Source organism: Ostrinia furnacalis, unplaced genomic scaffold (genome assembly GCF_004193835.3).
Source record: "Ostrinia furnacalis isolate ACB-3 unplaced genomic scaffold, ASM419383v2 OfSCF2046, whole genome shotgun sequence".
NCBI classification, from domain to species: Eukaryota; Metazoa; Arthropoda; class Insecta; order Lepidoptera; family Crambidae; genus Ostrinia; species Ostrinia furnacalis.
This window is the reverse complement of record NW_021132285.1, coordinates 154,868-181,431: the sequence shown is the minus strand read 5'-3', so window position 1 is coordinate 181,431 and position 26,564 is coordinate 154,868. Positions and strand designations below refer to the sequence as shown.

General features: G+C 34.7%; 1 protein-coding gene across 1 annotated transcript in view; it reads right to left on the bottom strand.

The window, feature by feature from the left end:
- LOC114354347 (uncharacterized) overlaps window positions 1–22,832 on the bottom strand; it is a 50,272-nt gene extending 27,440 nt beyond the window's left edge. The window contains exon 1 of the mRNA XM_028306682.1: window positions 22,707–22,832. The gene's annotated coding sequence lies outside the window, so the exon portion shown is untranslated. The remainder of the gene's footprint in view (window positions 1–22,706) is intronic.
- Window positions 22,833–26,564: the final 3,732 nt, after the last annotated feature.

Sequence of the window (26,564 nt, the reverse complement as noted above, 5' to 3'; positions counted from 1 at the left end):
GAAATTTCATTAAATTCGTTTTAGTAGGTCAGAAGATATGACCCAAAAATATGGTTCTGGCCACTAAAATGGCTCTCCTGTAAAATTTACTTTTTTCACTTACGCCAGTATACGTAGGAGCCATCGTTTGTGCCTCGGCTTTGGCAGACAATTGAATTTCAAATCTCCTCCAGGGGCAGATCATCTTGAGAGTTAGTGCTTTTTATAGTTCGAGCTAGCTTAGTCTATTGTGAAAAAAACAATAGTGAACCTAAAGGATTCTAAACTCGTTTTATACCTAGTCCTAGATACTTTTCTTTTAAAAATCTACAATTCATAAAGTGTGTGAAAAAACGTAATTGGTGGTATTCATCAGTAATTGAACAACATTTAACGAGTTGGTGCCAAGAATCTTGGTGATTACTACCGATAACTACGTTATAAAAAAAAAGTCCAAAGATTTGCAATTTAATTAACCGCATACATTCATGGAAATGACCCATTTACTTATCACTTTTCAGGTTTGAAACTCCATTGAATATTTCATATTTTCACATGCCATTTTACGTGAACCACAACAATGTTTTTCGCGAAAAATGTATGTAGCAAACACCTGTCTATCATTCATTGTACGACGTGTTTTCTGATCCTACCGTAGGTACTGTCCATCATTTGAACTCTAATTAAAAAGTTGGCAGAGGCGATGTAGAATCACATGTTTACAAAATCATACACGGAAGTGACGTGTCAGTTCATTGGGAGCAATGTTTTGTTAAATGTTTCATTAATGTACTCATTATTTGGCCACATGAAAATATTAATTAAGCGGAAACAGAGCAGATGTAAGCAAGATATTCCTGCTTTACAAATATCACGCTTAAAAAATTATTTAGAGTTCAATCTTATCGAGGCGAACAAATAATATAATATTTCCAACAAAAAATATCAAAGAAAAACCGTCTTAGGATAGAAGAAGAAGTATGATTTTAGGCCTTTAGGTATATTTATGAAAACCAAATAGTTATTTTTTGTAGTCATTGAGACAAGTATCAAGCACTGAATGGGTTATTTTATTGAGAAATAGAAACTTTGAAGAACAGCGAAACTATTTGCATTGTTTTTCAGGTTATTCCATATTATACAATGGAAAAGTCGTTACCGTTGTGTAAAACCGTAAGTAACAAAAGTTGCACGACATTTCCGGAGCCCGGGTAAGCCGGCAACTCATAAAACTTAACTATCTCCACCCAGTAAGTACACAGCTTAGAAAATTCCGCCTTAAGTAACCGAGTTTTGCAAAAATATAATTTTCGTTATAAATCCACTCGACACGCTGAACAGTGGTTATTTGAATATTTTGTCTGGAAAAAAACAAAATAGGTACGGGCCCTAGATCCTGTTTTTTTATCCACAAAGAGGACGCTCTTGGCCTGCATCACACCTGATGGAAATGTATCTTTCTAGGTGACAGATTAATCATTATTATTATCATGGTATCCGAAAACGATCCTCTTCAATCGAAAGACTCCACAACGACCGGTCCTGAGCTCATCCAAGCGCATTCTGCATATTTCATCAAGTCGTCAGTCCATCGGGTATTAACGGACTTAAAAGAAAAATACCTACACTAAAAACGTCCATAGATCCGGAAATAAATGTTCGAGCTCATCACACTAACATTTGCTCCCTATGGGATTCGTACCGGCTACCGCAGATGGCGTGAACGTAAAAATGTGCTTAGTTCCATCTCCTCTGACACATTAAAATTTATTTCCGCTGGTCTATCTAAACAAATAACTAACTATCTCAGCAAACACAAAATAAGTAAGCTTAACTTTCATCCACGTCCTGATAAAGCTTTGTCCCTTAATTTTTTAATGAAAAATTACTTTGACCTTACAAATTGTTTGTAGGCAGGTGCCGGATTTAATTCCGGGTCACCGTATTTAATTTAGTCATCAATCATGCGTCCAGGGAAATGAAAAGAGTGGCAACCCAGTAATCGGGGCTAATTCAGGGAGAAGTAGACACCCTATTTGTTATTCCGCGAGCCTTCGGCGACATTCCTTCTGTGATTAATTTCTGTATTCAAATTGCAACGCGACGAACGTTTTTTGTTTTTCATAACATTCGTGTTTGTTTTTTTTTATTCGGCCAGTATGGAATTCTATTGAAAAAATAAAACAAAAGGGAGACGATGATAACCTATTAACAAAGTAGAAAACTTTTATTTAAAACTATTTAATTTCTTTTTTTTTTGTTTATCAGAGATAATTTTCTATTCTAAATTGAGTTTTACCGCTGCCGCTCTGGTCGATTGTGAACTAAAATAGCAATGAAGTAGACAAAAACAATAAAGTAATTAAATTGGATTTACTCAATGTAATATTTACTGATTTAAGAGTGCCTGAAATCCCATTTTGTTATTTGTGTTAGAGCAAAGTTTTCTGAGATCCCAAAGTTGAGAGTCGCTCTGAATATGGACATTTATTTTTATAATTACCATAATGTTAGAAAACAGTAATCATGGTTGCTTATTATTGTCATTCCAATCAGTTTCTTCGTTGAATGTTGGAAATAGATATTTATTTACTAAAACGCAAATTATTTGCTGTTTTAAGTTTCAGCTCCCACGCATTCTATTTTTAGAAGTCGATGGAGTTAAAATACGATTAAGACGAATCAGGCTTTCCTTTTGTGGGTTGGGTCTACATCAAATGATTATTAAATAATGATTTATCAGTTATCAAAGTTTAGTCAAGTAAGTAATTAATGTGGAAGACTGAAATCCCACATTGTTGAGAAGTTGAGATCCACTAAAAGTTCGTCTTTGTGCATTCATTTTGTTGAGTACCTACTTACTAGCTCTTGCCAACAGCTTCGCCTCCGTGAAATGTTGTCTATCCCAGAAAAACTTTATCCCGCTTTAATTTAAATAATATAGATTTTAACTTATCATACGTTCTTTCCCGGAATTCAAACTATCTCTATACCTACCTTTCATCAAAATCGGTTCAATGGCTTAGGCGTGAAAGCGTAACAGACAGAGTTATTTTCGCATTTAGAATATTAGTAGGGAATAGGGATTACATCTCCTTTATGTTGAGTCAGTCTTGCCTCTCAAATGTAAGTTTCAGAGTTCGGCTTGCCAATACCATTACGTTGAAACCCGTCGCATCAATACACATATACTATCCCTAGGCGACAATGGGAAGCGGTATATAACGTAGTACATTTGGGCCCGATGCGGACGACCCCGCCGGGACGTACGGGACAGCAATACGGGCGATTGCTTCAATCTGCCTAAACGGATGCAAGAGTAAGCTCACGCTCTCAACAAGAGAACTGCTTGAGAATTTGAATTTAAATGAAGAACGTCACAATGCCATCTACGGGCAAAAAATGGAATTAAGCCTTTAAATTTCGAACAACAACAAAGAAAAAAATCCAATAACTTTGTAAAAGTTTGAAGTATTTTTTTTAATAATAAAAAATGTAGCAGATATAATAAAGGCAACTAACAGCACAAAAAGAAATCACATTTCACACAAAAATTCCTACTGTGTGGAATCTGAAACCAAAACCAGTGACCTTTTTATCGCCATAAACCACAGAGCTTGCGGTTGTCAAAAACGGCAGAAACAAATGAAAATCTACAAAATTCCTATTAGGTAAAGGTATCGTATGTGTTAGGTTCGTAAAAATGGATATTTTTTTTGTTTACGCGACATACTCTAAAACATTTTGTCTAAAACATTTATTTCTCCAAAATGTCTTGTCTTACTGGCTAGCAAAGGATAAAACATTCAGTATTACACCTTATTTTAAGTGAAGCATGCTCAGAATAAAAATAAACTAAAACAACTTCTAAACGGTACTCGTAGAATTAATTTACGGGCGTAAGCCACTGCCGAGCCGTGTACAAAGCTCCAGCAGATTGTGGGAAATAATTTTCACAGGAGATACATTTTATTTTCTCTAATTTTCTTACTTTATCCGGATGTAGAAAAACAATGACATATTCCTGTTAAAGCCTTCAGGTAAATCTGTATTTACGTGTCTTATATACGTTTGAAGTGGATTCACCACAAGAGTCTAGTGCGGTTGACCACAAAATAATATGTGTCAGTTTGTTAGATTCAGTATTGAATTTTGAATAAGCTGAACCAAATGCCGCGCGGCGGTAAAATGTATTCTTCAGTAATAGAAGTTGGCAAGACTCTTCTATACTTACCTTCTTATTATTTACTAGCTGTGCCCGCGACTTCGTCCGCGTGGAATAATGACTTTGGGTAGGCACTTTTAATAATTTAGTCTAATTATTTTACAAATAGCTTTTGCCCGCGACTTCGTCCGTGGAGAAGTCGAAAACGTTCTCATACGATTATTTTTAAATGTTTTAACGTTATTATCTAAATATTTGAATACTTTTAAAATATAAATAAAAATCAGGTTAAATAAACATGAAAATATTTTTTTCTTATATTTTATGAACTAGCTGTGCCCGCGACTTCGTCCGTGGAGAAGTCGAAAACGTTCTCATACGATTATTTTTAAATGTTTTAACGTTATTATCTAAATATTTGAATACTTTTAAAATATAAATAAAAATCAGGTTAAATAAACATGAAAATATTTTTTTCTTATATTTTATGAATATGCAGCTCGGCCTTTGATCCGGTGAAAGTTACTCGGTGGTATTATTTTTTTACAACGAAATCGAAAACTACACCTACCGCAGTATTATTGGTAAACTTTTTTTTATATTTTCCTACGGGTGCTAGAATTACCAAGCTTCCAGCATGCCACTGGCCGTGGGAGAAGGAGCTTTTCCTCAAGACTACTCCCACTACCTCAAGGGCCTCCGCCAAAACTCTCGCGCGAAAATTGAATAATTTATTTATTTGGATAAGGATTAATATCATGTTTATAAAAACACCTTCGCAAATAATGCATTATTTTAAAACAGATTTTTTTTGCATAAAAATGGTAAAAGATAGACATATGCTACCGCGGACTTTTTTAAAGAACTTTTAAAGTGGAACAATCCTGTCATACATGATTTTTGCGAAACTTTAACCGTTTACGCAGCGTCAGCTCTCAAAAGGAAAAAATTCACTAATTTGAAATATTCTTGATTGGTGCTCCGCTCCTATTGGTCTTAGCGTGATGATAAATAGCCTAAAGCCTTCAGGAACTAACGGGCTATCCAACACAAAAAGAATTTTTCAAATCGGTCCAGTAGTTCCTGAGATTAGCGCGTTCAACCAAACAAACAAACAAACAAACAAACAAACAAACTCTTCAGCTTTATAATATTAGTATAGATTTCTTAGCTTCAAAGTCTTTTGACTCCAAACAATATTGCGTAGCCGAGTTTGTAGGATCTCATCACGGGAACAGCTTATAAGTAATTTGGATAGGAGAAAATGATAATGAAAATCTTCATTGACATGTAATTCACTAAGTGCCATGTAATCTTTGGTCTTGTTTTGGAATATCTAATCATCATCAGTTTCCTCGATTCATCTTTTTGGGGATAGTGTTGTTACTACGTTTTTCATTCATAGTAACTCAAAATATGTATTAGGATCATCTTGGCAAATGAAAATAAGTGGCCATAAAAATATAATAAAAAAATTATTCACACAGAGTAAATTAATTAAAAACCCTTTTATAAGTCCTAATATAACTTTATAAACATTAACCCTCCTCAGAACAATGTTGTTAAATAAATAATGCTCGTTTTCACCATCAATCCCTAATTTTAAGTGACCCCTATGGTAACACTTATTAGGCAATTTGTTTTCATGGGGGCCACTTAAAAATTAGGGATTGTTGAAAACGGGCATAAGAGATAAAGGTGGCATTTTTCTCACAAGATAACCGCGCTTTTTAAAAGTCAGGAAAGTCCGAGTTAAAACTGGACAGTCCGACGTGGAACTAAACGGTTGGCATCTCGGCCACTCGAAGCGTCCACCGTAATCACCATTAAGGCTGGCTCCGTCCACTTTACAAATCACTCGGCTATTATGTAGGGGCTCCATGTTTAGCACGTTGGTCCTTATCTCTAGTTTGTACGAGTATGAGGATGCACTAATCGTGGAAGCAATTGCATTGCATTTGAGTCGAATGAATTCAAATGCAAATAAATAAAGTTGCAGGCATCGATTACCTGCTGTTGCCGTTATTCTTAAGTTCTTCTGAACTTCTTGCCATTAAGAAGTTCTTCTTGTATTGCAGATTCATTGGATTGCAGATATTTTTATAAATTTTTAGATATAAAACCCTAGAAAGCGGCAAACCAAATCATGTCAATTTAGAGTAACATAGTAAGTAGGTATTTTAACTGGAAGCTTAACCGAGGGTACTATTTCTTAAACTTTGAGCGAAGTGCCATCCATGTTCTAACTTGAACTAACATACATTTAGTTTGACGACGCCGTGGCCTTTACAGTTTTCTTACAGAGTACCGCGTTAAGTACCAAGCTACCGACTTTAATGTTATAGCCTGTTATAGCTGTCCAAGCGAGTTACCGAATTTGGATCTACCGTAAAATGGAAATTTTGCAAAATCTTAAATGAAGTGTAAAAATTACCAAAGCGACAAAATGTCAGTTGACAAAAATACCGTGGTTAGGTACATCATTAAAATATTTACCCCTTTTTAACGGACTCTTGGAATGTTCTTCTGCAGTGGTATTTTAATGCACATTTAAAGTTCAACATTTCACAACTGCCGTTTGGTCATAAACAGTTTTTTCCATTTCATCGATTTGAAAACTGCTCTGCCCCAGATTCGTGAACTAAGCACAACGTTGTTTTTGTCGAACCGACAGAATTTTAGATTTTCCAAGTTACAGAAACCGTCGCTAGCAGAATTTTTAATATGATTACAGAATTTTTAATTTGCGTAGATTACAAAAGTTATGTCAACAACGTCATAATAGGTCAGGAAAAAGTTCAAGGGCAGGAAGCAATTCATCTCTCGCCTTCCGCTTTTATTATGCGTATAAATGACTTAGAGCTGCTAAGACAGGATTGGGGAAACTAATTTTGTATTCCCTCTACGTAAAATCATTTTTGAACTTCGTTTTAAAAGCAAACTGTCATTAATGTCAGGAATCTGCTATGGTACTTCAAAAAGGTAATAAATAAAGGTAACATACTTATGATGTGCTTTTGACGAGGATCTATAACTATCAGCTTATTGAAGATGGAAATTGTTTGAAGATGAATTTGTTTGATCTGTTGTCCTGGTTAGTTCTGTAAGTCAGGTTTGTTTCAGCACTGGGAAAATAAGTAGTCAAAAAACTATATTTTGTCTAGCTCATCTATTGAATTTATGAATGGTACGCTACGAACATAAATGAACGACAGTGATGCGACTTCTGGAACTACCAGTATTTTTCAAAGTTGTAAACACCGATCATTTATACCGACATGCTGCCATGAGGAGCAGTCGAAAGTATAAGTAGCCTGTATAGAAAGTGATCAAGTTGCTATTATAATAAGAATAAAAACAAACTGACTTTATGTTAGGTAAGTATATACGAACACTGAGCAGTTACCGCTACAGATGGCGAGAAGAAAATTGCTACAGAAAGGTGAAAAGTAACACCAAGGGGACTTTCTCACTCGAACAAAACTTGGCAGCGAAGTAATTTGAGATGAATGAAGAAGATGAAGAATCAAGGCAGGTTTTAAAAAGTTTTTTTTATAATACAGTTTTGTCTTTTCGATTAACAATTTAACTTTAACTTTATACAGTGTCAGAATTATTTAACTTAATTTAAATGCTTATCTGCTGATTCCACGATAAGATTTAAACTATACCAATATACATACCAAAGCACTCAGTAATAAATAAGCTTTTAATGGAAGGGCGAAATACTTCGACATACCTCCCGATCGCGAACTTTCGGAAATTACGTCATTGAAAAGTTTGATCAAGTATTTTATTCCAATACCTATTGGCCCGTGATTGTAGGTGCTTCAAATAAGTAGATAATAATAGAGCAAATGTTTTTGGAGTGAACACACCGCGAAGAAGGTGTATATTGTTAAGTAAGTATTGTAAAGAAAAACAAAACATATTCTAGAGGAGAGTTTTCTATGAAATACCACAAACAAAACATTTAAGAAATGCATTAATAACGGATGTAGTTCAGTTATGCATTCTAGCAAACCTAAACCTAAACCTTCACCATGGAGCGCTAATAAAATTATCTTTAGGTTTTTTAAAGTACCAGGTAAGTACCATTAAAATTATATCCAGTAGACATAGGATGCGTGCCACGATAAACTTTGTCGAGGCATTTTCTCGATTTTGCACCACAATCCCATAGGTAGGTACATTTTGTCGTCTAAAATAGTCGGTAAGATTTTATCACGGCGCGCATCCTAAGTAGCCCGTTTATTTTGTTATAAGGTTACATGCATACGAAAAGATAATTCTTTTACAGCTTTTGCTCTACTAGCGGATTTATGGGTATTTAATTTACGAGTAACGTCACTTCCCATTTTCAAGGATTAATTTGTGCATTGTGCAGAAAATGGAATGCAGCTTTCGAAAATTGGACGTCATACGACACATTGGTTACACACCAAAATTTGTTCTTCCCGAATAATTTAATCCGGTTAAATAAAAACGTAATTCTTTGTTAAACAAATTCATTGATTTTAGCGATATTTATTCAAATATCGGATTTTCTTCCATATTTGACACAGATATATGGTATGAAACCATAAAACAAACTTATGAAGCGTAAAACATTACATAATACGTTTGAGAATATTTCCCCACGATCCGGGTTGAGTTTACATGTCGTGCACGAATATTTTTTAAATCTTTTGGTTAAAAATTGCAGAAACTTTATAAAAATTGTTAGGAACGACGGCTCTATTTGGTTATGTCATTTTATCACAGAAATCCTGAAGCCATCGTCCTGTTCCATTGGCAGAATCTGGAAACAGTCCAGACTCGTACTTGTTAACCCAATCTAAATGGGTTCATATTGGATGCATTGTTTTATTTCAAGGCTACAGAACTTTCATGGCGATCTTTGATGCCCATTGCAATGCATTGACATGCAAGATACGAATTTACTTATCCCATCGAAAAATATTTCATTGATAAGTTTAATCAATCGTCGAATATAAAGTTCAAGTAAAATAACTTTGCAGGTTTTACATTGTCAAATTCGTCTAAGTACCATGGGACTACTAAGTACCTATACTAGTAGTTTTAACTGATAGATGACTATGCTAGTGTTCAATTTAGTTAATTATGAGGAAGTAGGTATAATGAAAAAAAAAAAAGTAAGATTTGGTTGCACCACTTATTTGAACCCTCGCAAAAAAGCTTATGAAAATAGATGTCATTTCTGCATGCAGAATGAAATAGAATAGAATCTAATATTTTCTCTGAAAGAATTGCAAATGCTATTTTTAGAATAACTGCGACTGGAAGTTATTTATTTTGAAGCTGTTTAAATGCAAGAAGATCCAGAAGGCAGGAGGATGAAATGTTGACGAGGATTGCATTCTATGTTTAACTTTAAAAGATTATTTTGTGCCCGATAATAGAAAGCGACAGGAGACAAATAATAACTTAAAATGACGCTTAACTTATACTTAAAATGAGTCTTAGAGACCTCAATGATAGAAGAGCAAGTTTAACTACAATTAACTGGCATTTCTTTGCCCTAGCAATTTCTGTGCAACCTAATTACGAAGACAGTTTCAGGAGTTCTGGAATTTATAAATTTATTCCAAGTTTGAGTTCAGTGTGGGAATTACCCGCAGAAGGTTCATGTCATCGAATGTTTGGTAGTATATTATTTAAAACCAATATTGAATGGTTTTCACCAATATGGTTAACCGTTACTAAAAAGCCAAAGGGTTATTGAAAGTGATATTGACCACGATAGTGCGATCGGAGCAGCGTAAATTCTATCCAGTAAATTTTTGACATCAAAGCCGTTCAAATATTTGGGTCAATATTGGAGGCATGGAGAGAGTAGGTACATACTCCCTATGCTACCATTACCTAAAGGTATGTACTCACGCACACATGTGCAGGGTTCATTCGTTTGTGACGTCACGGCTATTGTGACGGACGACCGCGGTCTGCAAATTACAGCCTGGATCGCGATATCGAAGACTGGAAAATAAAAATCTAATATTCCCCTTTGTTCGCTGGATCATAAGTAAGTATTGCAGCTTTATTGTTCAGTTCGTTTAGAAATTTAATTAATTTTAAATGAATTGTTTTGTTTTGTCAGTTTAAAGCGGAGTTGGGTTTTTATAGACTAAGATCATGGTTAACTTTTTAAAGCTAAGAAGTCAAATGTACAATTTTTTTAAATGGAACTTTTTTGCATGATACCGAAAAACCACCATAGATCGATTACTCTACAACTATAAAACAATTTGATGAAAATACTTTGTTTTCGTTATCTAGGCGTTTATTTTAACCAAATTATTATCTTTACTGTCAAAGTCTAGTTGGAAAATACATATGTATAGTGTTTCTCAAAGGAAAACTAGTTTATTGGCTTAGAAAGAGCTAACTTCAATTCCATTTTACATTTGCGTAAAATTAACATGAGACGCTGAAAATACGAGTAGTCTGATTAATGTAATAAATAATTATTTGTATTTAATTATAGTAGTAAATCAGTCTAGACGTCTTCGTTAGTTTTTAGGTTATTACTTAGCTGTAATTAAATATTAAGCAGCTAAACTGCTTAAAAATATTATACTGTTAAGCCGTTATAAGAAGAGTTTCTGTGATTGATCACTAAGCAGTACTTCAGGAGTAAAAAGCATTCTTGAAAGTTCATATTTAAAGGCTTTTGTAAGATTCCCTCAAATGTGCCTACGCTTATTGCAAAGAATTATTTTTAATTATGTACTTAGGTGCAGACCAAGGTTTTGGTTGCAATGGTTACATGTCTTGTAAATCGCTTGAGAAATTAGGAGTCATAGAAATTATAGACTTTGATTTTTTCCAAGGTCGAACACGTTTAGGTTTTCTATTAGATTTCGCGGCGTACTCGTATATCTAATATGACCCGGTATTTATGTAGCCCAATGTATTTTTAGATGAAGTTATTTTTAGCATATCTTTATGAGTATTTTTCCAATATTATTTGCTCATTCATATAAATGTTCTAGGCTAGACAGCGTAGTATATATTTAGCGTCTATTGTTAACCGCAAAATCACGTAAGTAGGTTGACAAAGATTAAATACTGGCACAAATAGCTATCAAATGATGCTACTCGCTGTTTGATGATGCTGACTATACCGCATTGAAACCGTTCCCAGGGGGATATGACCCACAAAATGGCGACAACGATGTTAGTGTATAATTGTGTGCGCTTTTAGAGGATGCGCAAACGTAGACACTTTGTTGTCGACACGACACATCACTCGTTGACGAAAGCAAATCGTTGTTGTGGCGATCTCACACTGTTGTTGACACGATACACCAAGCTATGCGCAGCGTAGTACTTATGTGCTTAGTACGAAAGGTTTGTTAACGTTGCTTGTGTTGTCTACTGAAGACTGTTAGTTAGCGGTTGCCTACACCGAACACATAATTTTTATATGACGAGTAGGTATGTGTCAAGTGGAAGCAACTGGATACAAAAAGTGTTTAAACCTGCGCGGGGAGTGGTTGTTAAAATAAAAATATCATCTGATGACTGACATGAGACACAAAACATGAAAGTGTCTACGATTACGCAGCCCCTTACTGCATTTACTTTAAATTTTCCCTTTGTTTTTGCAACAACGACGTCTGGTGACGTTTATTTCAAAGCGTTAAATTACGAGCCGCAAAAATGTTAAATGCCACATTGCCGTTTAGGCTGAGCTTTGTAACCCTTTTCACGTTTTGTGAATGAGTAATATTTTATTTGCACAATGAAATTTGTTTCGTTGTCACATTATTTACAGATACAGAAGTGGTTTTAATGAAATAAATTCCTCTCGGTTTACAAAATGTTTAAATCATAAATAATGTGAAATGGATTTTCATAATGGAATTTAAGTAGGTACCTCTTCATAGGCAAAATTTATCTGAACTACTATTTTATGGCCGCAAGTTTCATTTTCCGATGATCGAATTGAAACAAAACACACCATTTTTTAAAAACATTTTTGTGCTTGAATGAATGAATCAAATGGTATAATTAATTTCAGTACTCTCTAAAGTTGAATCAAATCAAATAAAAATCCATTTATTAGCTTGATAAGCGAAAGTAAAAATTAAAGCAAACTTGAGTATAAATTAAAGCATTTACTTATAGCAAAACAACGAGCTACTCTAAGTATGATAAGTTTCTAGTAACACCCTTTCGCGAACCAAACACGCTTTGGAAACTAAGGTTGTATCTGTATAGTAAGAACATTTCATAGAAATGCTCGAGAAAATGCTTTTCATTTTAACACGTTATCCACTCGCCTACTATTTTTATGGGTCGGCCGAAATCCGCGTGGATTAAATGGTTCCACCGATCGGAAGTGCACCCAATCCCTTCATAAATATCGTATGTTCACGGTTCGAATGAGAAATAGTCCGTTAATCAAATTAAGCTTTGAAGTTTTCCTAAGTGTCATTTTAGTGAATTAAAAATAATACCTAATAGTGTGCATGTAGAGTAGACGTTACATATTGTAAATCGATTATGTTATGTTCTAAATCTTATTATTATATTATAAAAAGTAAAGTGGTCGTTACTTAATAGAATTGTAACAAATAGGTACACCTATGAAATATTTATGACGCTCCAACAATCTTAACTTGTACAACTTTCCAATAAAACCCGTGAAAAGTCTGGGAAATGTTGAAGTTTTCAGTAAATACTATCTAATCGAGAGTAACAAGTTTAAAAGGACTTGGCTGTAACATACATTTGGCGTTATGGAAAGGTTTCCATTAGGTTTAAGTTGGTACTCGATAAATAAACAGTTTTCTTATCTAAATGGACTTTTTGCAATTGACAGAATTGTCATCGAAGAGCTGTGATCGTCAGCAGAAATACTTTTAATACATTTTGATGTTACTTTAAGTTGATTGTAATGGGTTCACATCCAAAACTAACATACATACCTACCTAGTACATAAATAGGAAAGTGTATCATAAGTTTAGCCTGTAGTAGGATTTCAAACTTTTGAAATAGTGTCTGAGCATTTTATGCTGATTCTCTCAGAGAGACGTGCTGACGTTTAAAGTCAAAGTCAGCAACAGCGAAAATATCATTATTATCTTACTTTCTATCAGATGAGTAATTATAGTTACCTATTTTACCTATTCACAATTGTTATTGTCGAAACTTTCTTTAGTTAGATTATTTTTATCTGTATAATATGTAGATTTTTCTGTTTTAATTTTCCTTCAGTAAGCTTTAATAGTTAACTCTATTTTCTTCTGTAACTGTAACTTGTATTGTGTTTAATTGACAAATTATGATGTAAGAAGAATATTTTTCCTTCGTCGATTACTGTTAAAAAGGCTATTTCAGAATAACCAGGTAATAGTAGAGGTGGTAGAGGTTATACCACGTAAGTGGGGGCACGTTCCGTCCGTAACTTAGTTTGCGTGAGCGTTCTTGACTGCACGTTCGTTAGGCGACGACGTGTACGTCGCTTTCATTATGCACGTTACGCGTAACACACGATGCGTAATGCGTATAGCGCGATGACAAAACCAGTTTAATTTTAAATGGTTTGAATTTTGGTTCTTTTTCACAACAAGTATATTGTTATGCGTGACACATTACGCATGCGGGACGTGAGACCCCTAGCTCGAATTGAGATTACAATTATTATTTTACTATGGTGATCAAAATTGTAACCATTTCAATAATACATAATCATCAGTCAATTTAACGTTACGCCTCTTGGTGGTAAAAAATATCACATGCTCTAAAATATTACAGTCTACCACAAACCAGAGAGAATTTTGAAATATGTATAAGCAGAAGAAAAAGTTGTGGATGAATGCGCTACTGACTGTACTTTACGGTTGAATTAATTCAAAAGTGGTTAACCACGTATGCACTTTTCTTTGATGGCCACTGAAGCACGGCATACTATCTTCATTCGACCGATTCCCTTAGACCTAGTGTCTTTTGATTTTATAAAAGCTTACGAATTGCTTATGTAGGTACTTTTACCAGCGTTTGCCCACAACTTCGTCTGATTAAAACTAGCTTAATTAATAAAATTAAAACTTTTACGAGTATGTTTTCAGCACAATCCGTCCGGGAGTTTTTACGTGAAGGAGATAATAACCCATCCCTACTCACAACTTTCAATTCAAAATATCAGTACAGATAACTTAACTTGTTTTGCTAATAATTAGGTTATAACATGTACTTAAGTGTGCACAGTGTCTCAAATCTCAATCAATACGAAACTTTTTCTCGTACCAAATACAGCAAATACTTATTGCTTCGGAGATCTTACGCGACGCTCCCAAAGTTTCGCTCGAAGTTTTCGCAGTGACCGAAACAAACAAAATTTCATGCTGTTTTATTTTAGCAAGTTGAAAACTTCCAGAAGCAATAGATACATTTATCTCTGTTTTGGTGTTATTTTCGTTAAGACTAATTGCATTATGCTGTAGTTAAATTAGAGTCAATGCAGATGGAAATATAGGAATTAGAGGCAATGGCGGCGAAAACGTTAAGAGAATAACTTTTTAAATGAGCCTTTTTAATAACTTTAAAAAAATGCGGCTTTTGCTTTGATTCAAAATATTACCTTTAAAGGTAATTCTAATAACTTGAATGAATTATACGCCATTCAACATAATCAATTCAGTTTTGCGGAAAATCGGATCGTAGTTTCAGAACTACTGTTCTCAATCTACATAGCGTTACACAATGTGATTAGGTAAAATTTAGTTTGATGCACAGATTGGTGAAATGGTAATTAGTTATTCATAGTTAAAATTCCCTCAAAATGGATGTATTAAACTGTTTTAAGTTAGAGGAAACTCCACCTCACAGATTTGTTAATCTCCAAGGATTCCTCCTGTCATGAACGAACACTAAAATATTTTTTCTTCTTTATGGCACTAAAATGTTTCTAAATACATATTTTGTTCCAATTTCAAAGTTTGAAGCTATAAATGAATCTTTGGCAAAAAAAAAACAAGCAATAGGTTATGAGGCAGTATGGTCCGCAGTACTGGCTGTTAACAAAACGACAGAAAAAAATAGGTAGAATTACTTTTTAAATAGGCCAATACTATAAACAAGGCAAAGGCATAGCATACAGTGAAACTGTAGCCTGTCGCATATATTAGTGTAACGAGTACGGGTAAAACGCGGCGCGCTCATGTATCGGAAATGTAATAATTTAACCCTCTCACGTACGGTGGCCCTTTCAGTGCGTATTGCAAGTGAATATTATTACTGGCGACTGTATTCTATATAATTTCTTTTTCACATAAATCACTTACATTTTAGTAGAGATGTGTGTGGAATATATGAGTGATTTATAAAGTGTAAAAATAAATTACCAAAGTAGAAAACAAGTAACATAAAGACTTATTTTTAAGTAGTATTAAAAAAGTTATGATGCATAAAAAGTATTTTAGCTTGCATGCTTTTGCGACCTCATTAAATAGGTATATGCAATGGACTTACAATTCACTCAATGTAAGTAACAGCATAAGTGAGTTAACTTACCCACCGGTAACCGGAAGGGCGACTGCCATATCCCATTTTTCTCCGCTGGCGAAATATGGCGGCCGTAATGGAGTCGGTGACGGTGACCTTTCGGACAATGCTACGGGAATGCTGGCTCTCATAAGTCTTGGAAAACGGAGTCATTTGTACCACTGAAAACCAGTGTCTTGGCACTTGGCAGTAAAATGTCAACTGTCAAGATAATACTGAGTGGGTGACCTCTTTGGCAACATTTTTTTTTCCTCTGCCTCGTTGTTTTTTGTGCTTTTTAGTTGTCAAATAAATAATTTTTCTTTCTTTCTTTCTTTCATTTGTCGCAAGTAGACGGAGATCGCTTCATGGATAGCAAATCAGATATTTTATACCTACTTACGAGTGTATAAATTTACTTTTCTTGGTGAAAAAAAATGTAATCCTACAAGTAACTATTTAAGATATTAACAGAAGAGGCAGTCTCATTATAACACAAGTTTTATGAACTTAAAAGGATGAGACTTACGTTCTTTGTTAGACTTATAACGATAAATAAATATTTTTGAATTTGAATTCATGGCGATTGTTTAAAAAAAATTCATGATAAAAACAAGCGTCGATTAATTATGACAAATGGATAAGAAAACAAATGAGCATCTTCAATTTGACTATCCCTACAGCATGCGTTTGAGAATAGAGGACGCAGATTTTGTAATATCGAATCTTATAACTAACTTATACGTTGCAGTTTGTGAAATGACAAGCAGCCGATAACATAAATTTGTGTACGTACAATGTACATACTATGTGTAATGTATAAGTACTATACGTATGCTATAGGAAGAGTGTAGTAGGTAGGTACACCTTCCCACACATGGCTCTACAACTGTCACCGTGCGTGAGTTAACCTTGTGTTTTGCATATTTGAATACCACTCTTGATGATTTGCTTTGCTCAATATGCGAGTGATGTGTTCGTGAGATAGGAGTGAGCTGATATCAGATAGCGAAGACTCCATTCTTTAAACCTTTTTTATACAGGGACCCAAGAAAATATTCTGCAGAATAGCCTATCAATTAAAAAATTACATGATAAGTTAAGCTTTTTGTCTATTAAGGCTTATCCAAAGTCGTCTTTAAAATACTTACCATACCCCACCATTTTACTTTAACTTTGAAAATGTCAAAAATCTGTCATACCTACTCATACAAAAAATACATAATTTATAGTTATAGTTACGGTTAAAGTTAGGTGGTGCAACTCGGCCTTAGTGTTTTATTATAAGCACCACTGCATTACTTGTGTGACATTTTGCACCTTTGCGAACGTTTGCGCACCTTACAATATCCTGCGCACCTGACCGCTTCTGTCTTCTTCATGTTGATTGTACCTTCATCATTAAAAATGGCTTATTCCCTAATATGATAAAAAACAGTACAATATCAACTTGATTGCATTAAAGTTTGTTACACAAGCCGCATTCCGAAACTATCTGCAGCTAGTGCAGTCCCAGGGGAGCGACAATGTCGATGTCATAGTCAAAGGTCGATATGCAGTCTCTTCGCGGAATGACTGGTCTATCCTAGGTTTGACCAAGGCCTTTAGGCAAACCCCGAAGTAAATTCTTATTTCGGCCTTTGACTAAGTCAAACCTAGAAGTGCCTAAACGGTTCAGTCAAATGTCGAAACTAAAATAATCTGTTTCGGGCTTTGCCTAGTCAATCCTAGAAACGACTGATAGACTCGGTCAAAAGTAGACGGCAAAGAGAAAACCGGCCAAGTGCGAGTCGGATTCGCTCACGAAGGGTTCCGTGCGACTCTGATGTTGTATGGGAGCCCCCCTTAAATAATTATTTTATTTTAATTTTATGATTTATTTTTTAAATAGATATGCAACTAAATATTATGTGAATATTTCAAGGGTTCACCTGTTTACGTTTTAATATCAAGTAGAAAACTGCAACAAGTCACGTTTGCTGTAGGTATTCGAGCCCCCCTTAAACATTTAGGTATTTTATTGAATTATTTATTTTTAAAGTGAATGATTCATGAGATAAGAGCCTGGTGACAGACAACATTTAGCGAAGTCATAATAATAGGGTCTAAACTCTTTATCCTTTAAGGTAACACACAACAAGGAACCCTAAAAATTAGTAATTAATCAAGATCGATCTAGAAACACTGACAAACAACCTCAGTATTGTATAAGTTTAGTTACTCGTACCTTCACCTAAAGAGATAGCTGCGCGTGCGCGTGAAAACCGACCGTCGTGACGCCTACTGCAATAAGTTCGAGATCAGAATTAAGTATAGTTTACTTTAAAGTCTTAATTGAGGTTTGACTAGTCAAACCCCGATTTCATTAAATTGAGTTTCGACCTTTGCCTGACCAAATTAGTTACTCCTAGGTTTGACTAACATTATTTAGTCAAAGGCCGAAATGTTTGGGCTTTGACTAAGACTTCTAGTCAGACCTGAGGATTGACTAGTCAAACCTAGGAGTGCCGGAACTTCGAGGTTTGACTATAACATCGATACCAAAGTTCTACTTAATAAACACTCTATTGGTATTTGGTATGGCAGGCTATTAGATGGGCTTTGGGTACGATTCCGCGAACTACATCTCTTTGACTATACAGCAAGTGGGTCTATTTCGTTCATTTGGGAATGATAAGATAACTAGTATCCTACGCAAAGTTTATTAGTTTGAATCGGTCTTGTAGTTTGACATGTGAACCGAATGATTAATGAAAGGTCGTGTCTACAGACTAACTGACAGTTTAAGGGTACTTCTCATTTACACTCAAATTTGATGGTCACACAGTAATAGTTCATAAACGGTATAAGTTAGAACAATAACTTTGAAATCAGATGATAAAATATCTATTTAGCTACATACAAAATAAATTTTATCGTAATAGAAGCAAAAATAATACGAAAAAATCACATGAAACGATAAAAATCTGGGTCATTTTTCGCGTTCTCATCGTGTCACACCTTCGATTGCAATGAAACATTTGGTTACTGCATTCACAATTTTCATTCAATTTGTGTGTATCATATACTAAAATCATCGTAATTAAATATACTTTCCACACAACAGTCAAAAAAATATCTTCTTATAATTATTTTGAATTGAGAAAGCGAAATACGTTGGTCACACGATTTTAGGTACCTAAAATTTTGAGTAATAATACANATGTGATTGAAGTGCTCGTCAATACGAATTACCAAACTTGACGAAGTTGTGTCGTTTTATTACGTAGTTATTATGGCTACCTTCCAGCTCCATCATTAGACCCTAGTTATCATTATAGGATTGAAGTTCTCGTCAATACGAACCAAATGAGCCCAAACTCGATGAGGTTGTGTCGTTTCAGTGCGGATTTCCTATGGCCACCTTCCGGCTTCATCATCAGACCCCGGTTACCATATAGGATGGAAGTTCTCATCAATACAAATCAAATGAGCCCAAACTCTATGGGGTTATGTCGTTTTATTGCAGAGCTCCTATGGCTACCTTCCAGCTCCATGTCATCATAATATTGCATTGTCATCCGACTTACACATGCATGAAAAATTTCAGCTCAATGGGCAACCGGGAAGTTGGTCAATTTTAAGTTGCAAGATTTGCCTACACCAGACATGTAAAAGTAAATAAAAGCTTGCAATAATAATAAAATACAAGGCCCTCTGGCCAAAATAAAAAATATATTTTTGTTGAGGGACTGATAATCAGTAAGAGTTCTTTTTTATTGAGGTACTGATAAATCCGTTTTTTGCTTCTTTAGCATTTCAGAATGCCACCAGTGTTACCCTTAAAACCAATTGCGTAGAATCTTGTAACTTAGTAGATGAGTTAATCGGTAAAATTGTATCTTGTATTTAAGTAGGTACCTATTTATTAGGGTGGTCCTTATTTTTCGACTTTTGAATTATCCCCGGGGCACTTTCTCATTCGATTATATACCTCTAAATATGAAATTAGCTTTTTTTGTTTTTTTTTTGGTTAACATTTAGAGGTCGCTACCAGCTGTCAAAATATTTACAAAAGCTTTGAAGATCTTAAATCATGGTTTCATAAATGTTTTATTTAAGTGTTTATATCACATTTTAAGTGCAAATGAACATCGCATAGATAGAATAGACAATCGCTTCTTGTCCCCTTCTCCCCTCAACCCCTCTTCTGTTCCGACCATGGTACCGACGCGTCGAGATACTAACAAGTAAACTCTTATATCTTAAAAATAATTGATTCAAATATGTACATTGTACATAATATCTTAGTTCATAGCAACAACAATAATTTTGTAATATTTTTATTTGGCTTTGGCTTTAAAAAGAAATTAATCTAACAAATACAGATTTTGTGTTTTTACTTAAATTCAAACCTTGGTAGCGACCCCTAAATGTCTTTTAAAATTAAAAAAATAATAATGAAAGACTTTCATATGGTATATATTCAAATTACGTGGTGCCCCGCAAAATATAAGAAAAAAAAATTTTTTCGTAGGAATAAGGACCACCCTACTATTTATATTATGTTATTGCTATTTATCTATGAAAATAAGACAAAATATGTGTTATATAAACACTTAAGAGTCATTTACAGTAGTAAAGTTTTAAAAAAATATTGCTGTGAAATACAGAATCACTTTCGTGGCATCAAAAAATTCAAAACGTTAAAGCTTCCAAACGAGACTCACTATTTGACTGATTTACTGAGAATACAATCTTCACATCAAGCGCTACAATTTTTGTTTACAAAAAGTTCAAATAAGTTAGAAATAAAATTCGCCACGAAGGTGACGATGAGAACCGTGGCGATGAGAAATACCCTTAAACTGCTTTATAGTTTGCGTAGAGAAAAGTGGAAATCATATTTTTAGAACTTTCTAGAAAATGGAATAAATTTTGCGATTTAAAAAATCATCATCCGACTGCAACTTCACAAAGAAATTAAGGCTGAGTTGCACCGTTTTACTTTAACTTTAACAAACGCCAAAAATCTGTCAAACTCCATTCAAAAACCACCGGTTATCATTAAAGTTACCGTTAAAGTTTGGTGGTGCAACTCAGCCTAAGTGTAGGTAGGTAGGGCAAAATTATGTTCTTGCAAAATCTGGGAATCGAGCCCATTGCAGATATTGTAGAATCGAGCAAAAGCCATAATGGACTATCACATTAATTCACGTTATGTACCGCTCTACATTATGGCTATAGGGGTGTTAAATGTGGACACTACGCCCGATCACAAACGATGCTTGCTTAAGTGTAGCAGCAAATCGAACGCACAGCGTTGAATAGAGCTCTATGATTGGTTTGTGTGTCACCCTGTGCGTCCACGCGTACCTACTGTGAGACCTCATGGTAATGTTTGTGAATACGGGCGTTAGTAATGTCAGCTAGTTAAAATTAGTGAATGAGAATGCAAAAACTAGCTTTTAAGTACCTACCTATATTTTTCTTCGTTTCCTTAGTGATTAGAGTAGACTGTAGAATATGTTTCACGCTCAACTTACTGTAATTGTCTATTTAAGAATATTTTTGAAACGCGTGAGCATTTTGACACCTTTATTGGGTGGGATCAAAACAGAATTATCCTTGTAAAACGTCACTAACATAGAAATTGACAGAATCGCTTCACTATTTACCGATTTATGAACGGTTTGCGTAAGCACTACGAGTGCTCTCGGTAATAAATATTCCGCGGCATGCGTGTGACTCAAGTGGCGAAGTATGGGCTCGCTTTCACCTACGATGTCTAGTGAGGCGACAATTTGGTGAATCGTCAGTAGTGTGATAGATAAATATCTAGATAAAGTATTGTCTGCCTAGAATGAAGAAATAAAAACAAGGAAGCTATCTTACAAATATGAGTTCTGCGTGATTTCTGTAATTTAGTTACGAGTAGGATTCCATTTCTTATTAACTTGTACCTAAGATGATGAAGGTTTTCATTGTCATTCATGTAAACTTATGTTTATTTTATTAATTAGATAAATTAATAATTGTTCGTCACGTTCATCATAATTTCTAGCATTGCATTTCAATGATAAGATTTGTATTTTTCAGGAACATACACATTACAAACTTAACATAATTATTATCTCTCAGCATCTTAGTCGACCATAGAAAATTAATTTAAAAAAATATTGTTACGCCTTTTTTAATCTCAGCTAATCTAATTAATATAATTAGAAATGGATTAAAAACTTTTTGTTTCAGACGTTTTGAGATTAACGCGCGAAGTTTTTGCCGATTTCGGCCATAATTATAATTTACGGTAGTAATTTACTGAAGGACTTTCACTATTAGCCGTTTTCTTAGCATTCTTGCCAAAGTAATGCTAACGATTCGCTCCAGATATTGTGCGAGTAAATCACTTGAGACAAACGCGTTTTCTAAGTTCAGCTTTATGTTTTATCAAAGTTTTCTTTCTGCGTTGGGAAAACTAGTACTAGCCGTGCGTGACTTACGTAGAATTTTCTAAGAAATAATAAAAGAGGTTCTAGAATCAATACGCTGTATCTACCTAAATTACTATCGAAATTTGTGGCTTGCAATAAAAATCAGTCTTTAAACTCAGGTGACAATCCCGACTTCGATATTTAGTATTAATTTTTGAAATAACTTTTTTTCTCTTGTTTTTTTATAAAACCTTTTTTGCCTATTTGTTGGGAAATGGTTAACTTGAACTAAAAATTAAATGGACAGAAAATTTAACGTTTCATTTTTAAAGTAGGTACTCTCTGCAGTTTTGTCTATTAGCCAACGTATTTATTTCACACTCTTCCTGCATGACGCACAAAACTAAATTAATTAATAACCAAAACTATTTGTAGGTATAAGATAAACTTAATCAGTTATCGCAGCCTAGTAACGTTATGTATTGTATTGTATGTTTTTACTTACTTGCGATCTGTTTTTATTCTTTCTGATAGAATTTACTAATAATTTTAACTAGGTACTTTAAAAAACATACCAACTTCATATGCGTTCTACAAAACTTACCAAAAAATGTGCACCACAATAATTACCTACCTATTTTAATCAATTCACTTTCCCATTCACCGGCACAAACAAACTTTTTTTTAATCTAAACAATTGCCAAAAAGTTTCGTTTCGTGTTACCGCGTCACATCGCGAGCGGCCGGGCGAGCTGTCGGCGCCGCGGGCGGAGTGGCACTGGCTGATAATCACTGATAGCGCTTTCGCCTCCTGTTTACGGATCGTGTTTGCTGAAAAATCTTTGTTTCGCCGACAAATTGGATGTATATTTGGACTTAAAGGCATTAGTTGTGGTATGTGAACTACAGTACAGACAAAAAACATAGTTTAATTTAAACAATTGATAGATTAAGAGTGCGCTCGCTGCGGCATCTCAATTGAAGCCTCTCAAAGTGCGTTGATTGATAAAATTAATTTACCCATTGCTATGAGTGTTTAGTTACATTGTCAATGATTTTGCCTATTCTGGTACAAATTTTATAAAGGTTGGGATTACATAGATTCTGTGAAGGCTTTGTTTGTAAATTAAAGGTTTTTTTATGAAGTACACCTACACAATGTAAAAAATAGAATCCAAAAAAGAATGTAATGAATGTAGGTACTCACGTAATTTTTTTGTGATGAAACCTACGTTAATGTGATTAAGTGAGCTCTATTTGCAAACCATGAAGGTTTCGCTTTTGCAAGCGGCCGAATTCATTGCTCTCTAGTGTATTTATTGTATTCCAGTCACGGGCCAACACATGTGCGAAATATTAGGATGCAGCTGTAACAACTGGCACTGCATATTCAGTTAAATTCAACATGGGCATGGGTTTATTTGGGGGCCCGTATTGCCTTTACAAAATAAACCTTTACAAGATCACATACGTGACTATTTGTTGGCCTGTCAATTGTTACTTTTTGTTGCACTTACTTTAAAATCTAAATGAGCATTTGAAATTAACTTGCCTATCGAGTGACAGCAAATATTATAAGGTGCTATCAAAGAAGTAAAGATACAAACTTCCATTAAAAAGTGATTTCGAACGTCATTTATGACCAAAATTTTGCGGTACGCACTGTGATTTTTAAATGTAACTTTTGGAAAATAATATTCACCAAAATTTTATTAATTAATTTTATTTCGATTTATTCCTACAGTCTACTTGTCTAAAAAATCATTTGCCTATTTTTCTTTCACATGTATTTCAAAGATATGACGTGACCAAAATATCTTTTCAAATAAGTATTCTTGGTACGTATACGAAAATATAATCGTGTGAAACGTATCCTACCAATTCCAGAAAAAGTAGGCTCTACCGGAGATATGATTTATAGAGGAAGAATTAATTCACATTATGCTCCATGAAATAAATTAGAAGAATACATTAGTAGAAAAACCGAAATCCAGAAAGCTTTCACGGGAGTGAGAAAATATTGCTGTTTTTCGTGGCATTACCTACCTACTTATGTCTAAAAATGGGAAAACATTTTTTCTTCTTTTAAAAGCTTGTCAGCAAGTTAACATTCTAAGGTGCTGAAAAGAGTTTTTGTTGATATAACCCAGTCTTTCCCTTGTGGGCGCTGCAGGCTTAAAGGGGGGCGGTAAGAGACCCAGAAAAAAAAACGGGACGTTGTGTAGAGGCTTGGGAGGCGTCATCTACTAGGAGGACTCTTAGACACCAACTGAGCTCGACTCTTGACTACAAAAATGGGGGCGCTAAAAATATTTTATTCTCAAAGTGGGCAGCAGACTAAATAAGTTTGGGAACCGCTGATATAACCTCTTTAAAATTAATTATTAAAAAAAATCAGTTTCACTTTGGAGACTTTTTGTACTTTTGAGACAATTCTCATCATCATCAGGTAATTCAGTCTCCACTGAGAAGCACCACAATCTAATTTACCATTTAATATTTTTATCCGTTTATTAGAAGTGTGTTTTGTAGGTACTAATTGTATTGTTTAAGACACTTCTAACGGCCATAACTAAACGCAACTTTCATCAAAGCCTCGGAGGTGTTTAAGATAATGAAGTATTATCCTAGATTAAACTTAGCTTTACAAATCAAGGGTTGACAGGAGGCTTTGTTCAAAGCTCACGCCTAATTATTCAGTCTACTAAACAGAGCTATGTTTGTCTTAGGACGACATAATAATCACTGAACTTTTTGAAGGTTCCCAAAAGTTTTGTTTAATTTAGTCTTTTGGGATTATTCTCAGTGAAAGCTCGCTAAATAATTAACTAAGGATTAACGCTCAGTTTTATAAAGCCAATGTTGTAGAAAATATCAGGTGAAATTTAGCGTAAACATTAAGTGATGTGCGTAATCGAATCAATCACGAGTCATTTACAGTTCGGCCTTATCGACACTGACTGACGCTTCGTGTGGATACACTTAATCTGTATTCATGAACCCTCTTTTCTTATTCAGGCCTAGTACAGAGGAAAAGGTATGGTTTTCCAATTGAACCCTATGGAAACTGTGCGTGTCAAGGGTTTTATTACGTATGCAAGATAACAAAAAATACTGCAAAGATGAATACTTAAGAATCAAACGAACTTACCTGTGATGTTTGATATCTAATTATACGAGTGTCTTGACCGAAGATGATTATGTTTTACATGCAGCAGTACCTGGGATGATGCCGTCCTTATCACACTTTTAGAGAATATTTATTTAAAAATATAAGTTTTAAATATAATAAAGTACGTGTTTTGACTCCTCAGCACCGTAGTACATTCCGCGGTCNAGTGAGACCACTTATCGTTCCATATAGATAACCACCCTGTATAATCCGGCTGTATCTCCAGGTCACCTGGATACATTCCATAGCAGCTGTAATAGACATTTAGGTACAAACATTTACCAATTTTGGTGATAAATAGGCATTTTGTATTAGTTTTTGTATAACGCCTGAACAAAAACAAAGGGTAATATTTTGGTGTTATACATAGATTTCGAATATCCCAACTAATATTATAAATGCGAAAGTAACTCTGTCTGTCTGTCTGTCTGTCTGTCTGTCTGTTACGCTTTCCCGCTTAAACCTCGCAACCGATTTTGATGAAATTTGGCGTAGAGATAGTTTGAGTCCCGGGAAAGAACATAGGATAGTTTTTATCCCGGTTTTTGAAACAGGGACGTGCGCGATAAAGTTTTTCTGTGACAGACAAAATTCCACGCGGGCGAAGCCGCGGGCGGAAAGCTAGTAAAAAATATATAATTAAACTGATTAAGACATGACAAAAAAACTGAGGTAGGTCTCGTTTCTGTCGGGTCTGGGTTTTTTTTGTATGGGACGTGACCGTTCTTCTTAAACGCTATTCTTAACAACGGTTCTCAAACTTAGTGATCAAACAAAACACTTTTAAAATAAACGAAATACAGGGATTTATTAGCACGATCATCTAAATATAAGTCAAGTCAGCTCACAAAGTATAATTTGTCGCTCGTCATCGGAACATTCAGTATTGCATCAAAAACAACTAGGTATAATCTTGATTTCTTAAGAATCAATAATATTACTGATAATAAAAAGAACAGAATCAAGCTTTCACAAATGTCATAGAAGCAATTTTAGATTGATCAGGTCCAGGTTCAGCACGGCTTACAGTATGTTTGACCACCATTCAAAGAATTAAATCCTTAAGAGTAAGCGCACACCGTTGATTTTTCATCGGCCGATAGTTTAGTCGGGCAGTTGATCAGTATGGGCATGTATGGGAGTGCGCCCACTACGCCGATTCGATTTGGCCGATTCTTCATACAATTTAAAATCGGGCACAACTATCGGCCAACTAAAAATCAACGGTGTGCGCCTACTCTTACACAACGAATCCCAACTAATATTATAAATGCGAAAGTAACTCTGTCTGTCTGTCTGTCTGTCTGTCTGTCTGTCTGT